We start from the raw sequence: 9914 nt of genomic DNA, 5'->3' as shown, positions 1-9914 counted from the left end.
TATGGGTTACATCCCACCAAGGGATATTCCATATTGCTTCCCTAAAAGGCAGCGCGAGAGACTGCCAGGAAAATCCCAAGTGATCTGTACAAGGACTGAGATGTCCGCACGTCTGGAAACGTTCTCGCCGACTTGTGTGCCACGCTGACGACACGGGTTCTCGTCCGATCACCGAAGTTAAGCAGCGGTTTTTGCGTGCTTAGTACACGGCTCGGTGGCTAACTAGGAAGTCTGCGTGCTGTTGGATTCTTTAATTTTGCCTTTTCCCTTAGTTTTCGGTGTTGCTGCGCGGTAATGATACGGTCCAGCACGCTGACCCCTGTCTTGCCTCGCGGGACGCAAATTCGCGAACCTGCGGCCACAGTCAAATGAAAGGGCCCGTTGTGCGTTTGTCGAGTTGGTCTCTCCCAGTCGTTCCTAGCGCCTGTCCTCTACATATACGCCCATTTGCAAGCGTCAGCTTTCGCGTCAGCCGAGCAAAGTCGAGACAAGTCGACACATGGGGACACACGATGCTGTGAATCGCAATCCGCACTAGCCTACGCGGAGCGGGACGAGGGGCGAAGGAAAACCATTCGTAACACGACTGTTCGGAAATTCGACGATCGCGAGCATTGGAAACACTCTCCTGAGTAATGAAGACAACTTCCGTGCGGTGTCCGGGTTTCGAACCCGGATCAGCTACTTGGGAAGCAACCATGCTGACCGACACACCACCACCGCCTTCTGCTACGCGCTGCTTGCGCCGTGATGTGTCGCCTTCCCTCCTGGCGCCAGAGGCCGAAGGCAATCTCGCTGTAGGCGCTCAACGCCGAGTGGAAGGCGAGTAAATCTGAACCCGTTTTCCTGGTGCTGCTAGGGCCATATACTGAAACTGAGCGCAGAACTAACTTTTACTGAAGAATCTGCCCTTTAATGCACATCAGGGCGAACACGAAATTTCTAATATGAAGTACTCACTGACGATCCAAAGACGTTTCAGTATGTACGCGTCGGTACCACCGGGGCAGTGCCTAAGTATTGTAAAGTGAAGGTCGACAGTTTGAGCCTCACGGGAAGTATTTCATTGGCTTCCCACGAGTGCGTAATGCACAGCGTGGCTGTTGCTAGGAAACGGCCTTATTTGCCGTTGGCTAATATCTAGTTTTCTTTGCATCAATGTGAAAATGTTCCTATTATTAAATACAGTTTTGCTAGTTACAGTTCAAACTAGAAACGACGGAAGGAAGCGGTCCAACGCGCCACATTGCTTCCCGAAAGGGAGGGTGCATTTCCTACGCCATGTCTGACATTGCGTCTTAAATTTTCTAAAAGTGACATAATTCCATCCTACCGAAAAAAGAAACAGATTTCGCAGTGAGGTTCTTTGAGATATTGCTAGAGATGGAAGTCTCTGGATCTCTTGCCTTGCACGTCAGATTGCCCGAGCGGTCTAAGGCGCCATATTTAAGCTCTGGTTCCCGTAAGGCAGCGTGAGTTCGAACCCCACATCTGACAATGCATTTTAAACATTCTGAAACCAACATACTCCCTTGATGTTACGGAACAAGTAAATTATGCAGGAACACGCCATGCAGATTTTACTAGAGACGACAGTGACACCCCGAGCGGTCGAAAAGAAATAGCGGAACATACTTTTCCTGCGTCGAGGCTTAGCTCTTCTCACGGACGTTTCCGTTGTTGTTGTGCTGTGGCTCTGGGTTCCAAGCGACAGCGAGAAAACCTCAACAGCAACGCATACGTGTTTAAATGAATCGTAAGGCCTTAATAAAGACAGATGAAACGGTGGCTCAGGTGCTGGAGTTCTGAAGCGGCCGTCTTGCGTGGGCAGTAAGCTCACTAAGTTAGTGTGTCATGCTAACAATGGGAAGGCTATGGGTTACATCCCACCAAGGGATATTCCATATTGCTTCCCTAAAAGGCAGCGCGAGAGACTGCCAGGAAAATCCCAAGTGATCTGTACAAGGACTGAGATGTCCGCACGTCTGGAAACGTTCTCGCCGACTTGTGTGCCACGCTGACGACACGGGTTCTCGTCCGATCACCGAAGTTAAGCAGCGGTTTTGCGTGCTTAGTACACGGCTCGGTGGCTAACTAGGAAGTCTGCGTGCTGTTGGATTCTTTAATTTTGCCTTTTCCCTTAGTTTTCGGTGTTGCTGCGCGGTAATGATACGGTCCAGCACGCTGACCCCTGTCTTGCCTCGCGGGACGCAAATTCGCGAACCTGCGGCCACAGTCAAATGAAAGGGCCCGTTGTGCGTTTGTCGAGTTGGTCTCTCCCAGTCGTTCCTAGCGCCTGTCCTCTACATATACGCCCATTTGCAAGCGTCAGCTTTCGCGTCAGCCGAGCAAAGTCGAGACAAGTCGACACATGGGGACACACGATGCTGTGAATCGCAATCCGCACTAGCCTACGCGGAGCGGGGACGAGGGGCGAAGGAAAACCATTCGTAACACGACTGTTCGGAAATTCGACGATCGCGAGCATTGGAAACACTCTCCTGAGTAATGAAGACAACTTCCGTGCGGTGTCCGGGTTTCGAACCCGGATCAGCTACTTGGGAAGCAACCATGCTGACCGACACACCACCACCGCCTTCTGCTACGCGCTGCTTGCGCCGTGATGTGTCGCCTTCCCTCCTGGCGCCAGAGGCCGAAGGCAATCTCGCTGTAGGCGCTCAACGCCGAGTGGAAGGCGAGTAAATCTGAACCCGTTTTCCTGGTGCTGCTAGGGCCATATACTGAAACTGAGCGCAGAACTAACTTTTACTGAAGAATCTGCCCTTTAATGCACATCAGGGCGAACACGAAATTTCTAATATGAAGTACTCACTGACGATCCAAAGACGTTTCAGTATGTACGCGTCGGTACCACCGGGGCAGTGCCTAAGTATTGTAAAGTGAAGGTCGACAGTTTGAGCCTCACGGGAAGTATTTCATTGGCTTCCCACGAGTGCGTAATGCACAGCGTGGCTGTTGCTAGGAAACGGCCTTATTTGCCGTTGGCTAATATCTAGTTTTCTTTGCATCAATGTGAAAATGTTCCTATTATTAAATACAGTTTTGCTAGTTACAGTTCAAACTAGAAACGACGGAAGGAAGCGGTCCAACGCGCCACATTGCTTCCCGAAAGGGAGGGTGCATTTCCTACGCCATGTCTGACATTGCGTCTTAAATTTTCTAAAAGTGACATAATTCCATCCTACCGAAAAAAGAAACAGATTTCGCAGTGAGGTTCTTTGAGATATTGCTAGAGATGGAAGTCTCTGGATCTCTTGCCTTGCACGTCAGATTGGCCGAGCGGTCTAAGGCGCCATATTTAAGCTCTGGTTCCCGTAAGGCAGCGTGAGTTCGAACCCCCACATCTGACAATGCATTTTAAACATTCTGAAACTAACATACTCCCTTGATGTTACGGAACAAGTAAATTATGCAGGAACACGCCATGCAGATTTTACTAGAGACGACAGTGACACCCCGAGCGGTCGAAAAGAAATAGCGGAACATACTTTTCCTGCGTCGAGGCTTAGCTCTTCTCACGGACGTTTCCGTTGTTGTTGTGCTGTGGCTCTGGGTTCCAAGCGACAGCGAGAAAACCTCAACAGCAACGCATACGTGTTTAAATGAATCGTAAGGCCTTAATAAAGACAGATGAAACGGTGGCTCAGGTGCTGGAGTTCTGAAGCGGCCGTCTTGCGTGGGCAGTAAGCTCACTAAGTTAGTGTGTCATGCTAACAATGGGAAGGCTATGGGTTACATCCCACCAAGGGATATTCCATATTGCTTCCCTAAAAGGCAGCGCGAGAGACTGCCAGGAAAATCCCAAGTGATCTGTACAAGGACTGAGATGTCCGCACGTCTGGAAACGTTCTCGCCGACTTGTGTGCCACGCTGACGACACGGGTTCTCGTCCGATCACCGAAGTTAAGCAGCGGTTTTGCGTGCTTAGTACACGGCTCGGTGGCTAACTAGGAAGTCTGCGTGCTGTTGGATTCTTTAATTTTGCCTTTTCCCTTAGTTTTCGGTGTTGCTGCGCGGTAATGATACGGTCCAGCACGCTGACCCCTGTCTTGCCTCGCGGGACGCAAATTCGCGAACCTGCGGCCACAGTCAAATGAAAGGGCCCGTTGTGCGTTTGTCGAGTTGGTCTCTCCCAGTCGTTCCTAGCGCCTGTCCTCTACATATACGCCCATTTGCAAGCGTCAGCTTTCGCGTCAGCCGAGCAAAGTCGAGACAAGTCGACACATGGGGACACACGATGCTGTGAATCGCAATCCGCACTAGCCTACGCGGAGCGGGACGAGGGGCGAAGGAAAACCATTCGTAACACGACTGTTCGGAAATTCGACGATCGCGAGCATTGGAAACACTCTCCTGAGTAATGAAGACAACTTCCGTGCGGTGTCCGGGTTTCGAACCCGGATCAGCTACTTGGGAAGCAACCATGCTGACCGACACACCACCACCGCCTTCTGCTACGCGCTGCTTGCGCCGTGATGTGTCGCCTTCCCTCCTGGCGCCAGAGGCCGAAGGCAATCTCGCTGTAGGCGCTCAACGCCGAGTGGAAGGCGAGTAAATCTGAACCCGTTTTCCTGGTGCTGCTAGGGCCATATACTGAAACTGAGCGCAGAACTAACTTTTACTGAAGAATCTGCCCTTTAATGCACATCAGGGCGAACACGAAATTTCTAATATGAAGTACTCACTGACGATCCAAAGACGTTTCAGTATGTACGCGTCGGTACCACCGGGGCAGTGCCTAAGTATTGTAAAGTGAAGGTCGACAGTTTGAGCCTCACGGGAAGTATTTCATTGGCTTCCCACGAGTGCGTAATGCACAGCGTGGCTGTTGCTAGGAAACGGCCTTATTTGCCGTTGGCTAATATCTAGTTTTCTTTGCATCAATGTGAAAATGTTCCTATTATTAAATACAGTTTTGCTAGTTACAGTTCAAACTAGAAACGACGGAAGGAAGCGGTTCCAACGCGCCACATTGCTTCCCGAAAGGGAGGGTGCATTTCCTACGCCATGTCTGACATTGCGTCTTAAATTTTCTAAAAGTGACATAATTCCATCCTACCGAAAAAAGAAACAGATTTCGCAGTGAGGTTCTTTGAGATATTGCTAGAGATGGAAGTCTCTGGATCTCTTGCCTTGCACGTCAGATTGGCCGAGCGGTCTAAGGCGCCATATTTAAGCTCTGGTTCCCGTAAGGCAGCGTGAGTTCGAACCCCACATCTGACAATGCATTTTAAACATTCTGAAACTAACATACTCCCTTGATGTTACGGAACAAGTAAATTATGCAGGAACACGCCATGCAGATTTTACTAGAGACGACAGTGACACCCCGAGCGGTCGAAAAGAAATAGCGGAACATACTTTTCCTGCGTCGAGGCTTAGCTCTTCTCACGGACGTTTCCGTTGTTGTTGTGCTGTGGCTCTGGGTTCCAAGCGACAGCGAGAAAACCTCAACAGCAACGCATACGTGTTTAAATGAATCGTAAGGCCTTAATAAAGACAGATGAAACGGTGGCTCAGGTGCTGGAGTTCTGAAGCGGCCGTCTTGCGTGGGCAGTAAGCTCACTAAGTTAGTGTGTCATGCTAACAATGGGAAGGCTATGGGTTACATCCCACCAAGGGATATTCCATATTGCTTCCCTAAAAGGCAGCGCGAGAGACTGCCAGGAAAATCCCAAGTGATCTGTACAAGGACTGAGATGTCCGCACGTCTGGAAACGTTCTCGCCGACTTGTGTGCCACGCTGACGACACGGGTTCTCGTCCGATCACCGAAGTTAAGCAGCGGTTTTGCGTGCTTAGTACACGGCTCGGTGGCTAACTAGGAAGTCTGCGTGCTGTTGGATTCTTTAATTTTGCCTTTTCCCTTAGTTTTCGGTGTTGCTGCGCGGTAATGATACGGTCCAGCACGCTGACCCCTGTCTTGCCTCGCGGGACGCAAATTCGCGAACCTGCGGCCACAGTCAAATGAAAGGGCCCGTTGTGCGTTTGTCGAGTTGGTCTCTCCCAGTCGTTCCTAGCGCCTGTCCTCTACATATACGCCCATTTGCAAGCGTCAGCTTTCGCGTCAGCCGAGCAAAGTCGAGACAAGTCGACACATGGGGACACACGATGCTGTGAATCGCAATCCGCACTAGCCTACGCGGAGCGGGACGAGGGGCGAAGGAAAACCATTCGTAACACGACTGTTCGGAAATTCGACGATCGCGAGCATTGGAAACACTCTCCTGAGTAATGAAGACAACTTCCGTGCGGTGTCCGGGTTTCGAACCCGGATCAGCTACTTGGGAAGCAACCATGCTGACCGACACACCACCACCGCCTTCTGCTACGCGCTGCTTGCGCCGTGATGTGTCGCCTTCCCTCCTGGCGCCAGAGGCCGAAGGCAATCTCGCTGTAGGCGCTCAACGCCGAGTGGAAGGCGAGTAAATCTGAACCCGTTTTCCTGGTGCTGCTAGGGCCATATACTGAAACTGAGCGCAGAACTAACTTTTACTGAAGAATCTGCCCTTTAATGCACATCAGGGCGAACACGAAATTTCTAATATGAAGTACTCACTGACGATCCAAAGACGTTTCAGTATGTACGCGTCGGTACCACCGGGGCAGTGCCTAAGTATTGTAAAGTGAAGGTCGACAGTTTGAGCCTCACGGGAAGTATTTCATTGGCTTCCCACGAGTGCGTAATGCACAGCGTGGCTGTTGCTAGGAAACGGCCTTATTTGCCGTTGGCTAATATCTAGTTTTCTTTGCATCAATGTGAAAATGTTCCTATTATTAAATACAGTTTTGCTAGTTACAGTTCAAACTAGAAACGACGGAAGGAAGCGGTCCAACGCGCCACATTGCTTCCCGAAAGGGAGGGTGCATTTCCTACGCCATGTCTGACATTGCGTCTTAAATTTTCTAAAAGTGACATAATTCCATCCTACCGAAAAAAGAAACAGATTTCGCAGTGAGGTTCTTTGAGATATTGCTAGAGATGGAAGTCTCTGGATCTCTTGCCTTGCACGTCAGATTGGCCGAGCGGTCTAAGGCGCCATATTTAAGCTCTGGTTCCCGTAAGGCAGCGTGAGTTCGAACCCCACATCTGACAATGCATTTTAAACATTCTGAAACTAACATACTCCCTTGATGTTACGGAACAAGTAAATTATGCAGGAACACGCCATGCAGATTTTACTAGAGACGACAGTGACACCCCGAGCGGTCGAAAAGAAATAGCGGAACATACTTTTCCTGCGTCGAGGCTTAGCTCTTCTCACGGACGTTTCCGTTGTTGTTGTGCTGTGGCTCTGGGTTCCAAGCGACAGCGAGAAAACCTCAACAGCAACGCATACGTGTTTAAATGAATCGTAAGGCCTTAATAAAGACAGATGAAACGGTGGCTCAGGTGCTGGAGTTCTGAAGCGGCCGTCTTGCGTGGGCAGTAAGCTCACTAAGTTAGTGTGTCATGCTAACAATGGGAAGGCTATGGGTTACATCCCACCAAGGGATATTCCATATTGCTTCCCTAAAAGGCAGCGCGAGAGACTGCCAGGAAAATCCCAAGTGATCTGTACAAGGACTGAGATGTCCGCACGTCTGGAAACGTTCTCGCCGACTTGTGTGCCACGCTGACGACACGGGTTCTCGTCCGATCACCGAAGTTAAGCAGCGGTTTTGCGTGCTTAGTACACGGCTCGGTGGCTAACTAGGAAGTCTGCGTGCTGTTGGATTCTTTAATTTTGCCTTTTCCCTTAGTTTTCGGTGTTGCTGCGCGGTAATGATACGGTCCAGCACGCTGACCCCTGTCTTGCCTCGCGGGACGCAAATTCGCGAACCTGCGGCCACAGTCAAATGAAAGGGCCCGTTGTGCGTTTGTCGAGTTGGTCTCTCCCAGTCGTTCCTAGCGCCTGTCCTCTACATATACGCCCATTTGCAAGCGTCAGCTTTCGCGTCAGCCGAGCAAAGTCGAGACAAGTCGACACATGGGGACACACGATGCTGTGAATCGCAATCCGCACTAGCCTACGCGGAGCGGGACGAGGGGCGAAGGAAAACCATTCGTAACACGACTGTTCGGAAATTCGACGATCGCGAGCATTGGAAACACTCTCCTGAGTAATGAAGACAACTTCCGTGCGGTGTCCGGGTTTCGAACCCGGATCAGCTACTTGGGAAGCAACCATGCTGACCGACACACCACCACCGCCTTCTGCTACGCGCTGCTTGCGCCGTGATGTGTCGCCTTCCCTCCTGGCGCCAGAGGCCGAAGGCAATCTCGCTGTAGGCGCTCAACGCCGAGTGGAAGGCGAGTAAATCTGAACCCGTTTTCCTGGTGCTGCTAGGGCCATATACTGAAACTGAGCGCAGAACTAACTTTTACTGAAGAATCTGCCCTTTAATGCACATCAGGGCGAACACGAAATTTCTAATATGAAGTACTCACTGACGATCCAAAGACGTTTCAGTATGTACGCGTCGGTACCACCGGGGCAGTGCCTAAGTATTGTAAAGTGAAGGTCGACAGTTTGAGCCTCACGGGAAGTATTTCATTGGCTTCCCACGAGTGCGTAATGCACAGCGTGGCTGTTGCTAGGAAACGGCCTTATTTGCCGTTGGCTAATATCTAGTTTTCTTTGCATCAATGTGAAAATGTTCCTATTATTAAATACAGTTTTGCTAGTTACAGTTCAAACTAGAAACGACGGAAGGAAGCGGTCCAACGCGCCACATTGCTTCCCGAAAGGGAGGGTGCATTTCCTACGCCATGTCTGACATTGCGTCTTAAATTTTCTAAAAGTGACATAATTCCATCCTACCGAAAAAAGAAACAGATTTCGCAGTGAGGTTCTTTGAGATATTGCTAGAGATGGAAGTCTCTGGATCTCTTGCCTTGCACGTCAGATTGCCCGAGCGGTCTAAGGCGCCATATTTAAGCTCTGGTTCCCGTAAGGCAGCGTGAGTTCGAACCCCACATCTGACAATGCATTTTAAACATTCTGAAACCAACATACTCCCTTGATGTTACGGAACAAGTAAATTATGCAGGAACACGCCATGCAGATTTTACTAGAGACGACAGTGACACCCCGAGCGGTCGAAAAGAAATAGCGGAACATACTTTTCCTGCGTCGAGGCTTAGCTCTTCTCACGGACGTTTCCGTTGTTGTTGTGCTGTGGCTCTGGGTTCCAAGCGACAGCGAGAAAACCTCAACAGCAACGCATACGTGTTTAAATGAATCGTAAGGCCTTAATAAAGACAGATGAAACGGTGGCTCAGGTGCTGGAGTTCTGAAGCGGCCGTCTTGCGTGGGCAGTAAGCTCACTAAGTTAGTGTGTCATGCTAACAATGGGAAGGCTATGGGTTACATCCCACCAAGGGATATTCCATATTGCTTCCCTAAAAGGCAGCGCGAGAGACTGCCAGGAAAATCCCAAGTGATCTGTACAAGGACTGAGATGTCCGCACGTCTGGAAACGTTCTCGCCGACTTGTGTGCCACGCTGACGACACGGGTTCTCGTCCGATCACCGAAGTTAAGCAGCGGTTTTGCGTGCTTAGTACACGGCTCGGTGGCTAACTAGGAAGTCTGCGTGCTGTTGGATTCTTTAATTTTGCCTTTTCCCTTAGTTTTCGGTGTTGCTGCGCGGTAATGATACGGTCCAGCACGCTGACCCCTGTCTTGCCTCGCGGGACGCAAATTCGCGAACCTGCGGCCACAGTCAAATGAAAGGGCCCGTTGTGCGTTTGTCGAGTTGGTCTCTCCCAGTCGTTCCTAGCGCCTGTCCTCTACATATACGCCCATTTGCAAGCGTCAGCTTTCGCGTCAGCCGAGCAAAGTCGAGACAAGTCGACACATGGGGACACACGATGCTGTGAATCGCAATCCGCACTAGCCTACGCGGAGCG

This window comes from Schistocerca serialis, chromosome 7 (assembly GCF_023864345.2).
Source record: "Schistocerca serialis cubense isolate TAMUIC-IGC-003099 chromosome 7, iqSchSeri2.2, whole genome shotgun sequence".
Classification (NCBI taxonomy): Eukaryota; Metazoa; Arthropoda; class Insecta; order Orthoptera; family Acrididae; genus Schistocerca; species Schistocerca serialis.
The sequence above is the reverse complement of the archived record's forward strand: the minus strand, read 5'-3'. Positions refer to the sequence as shown.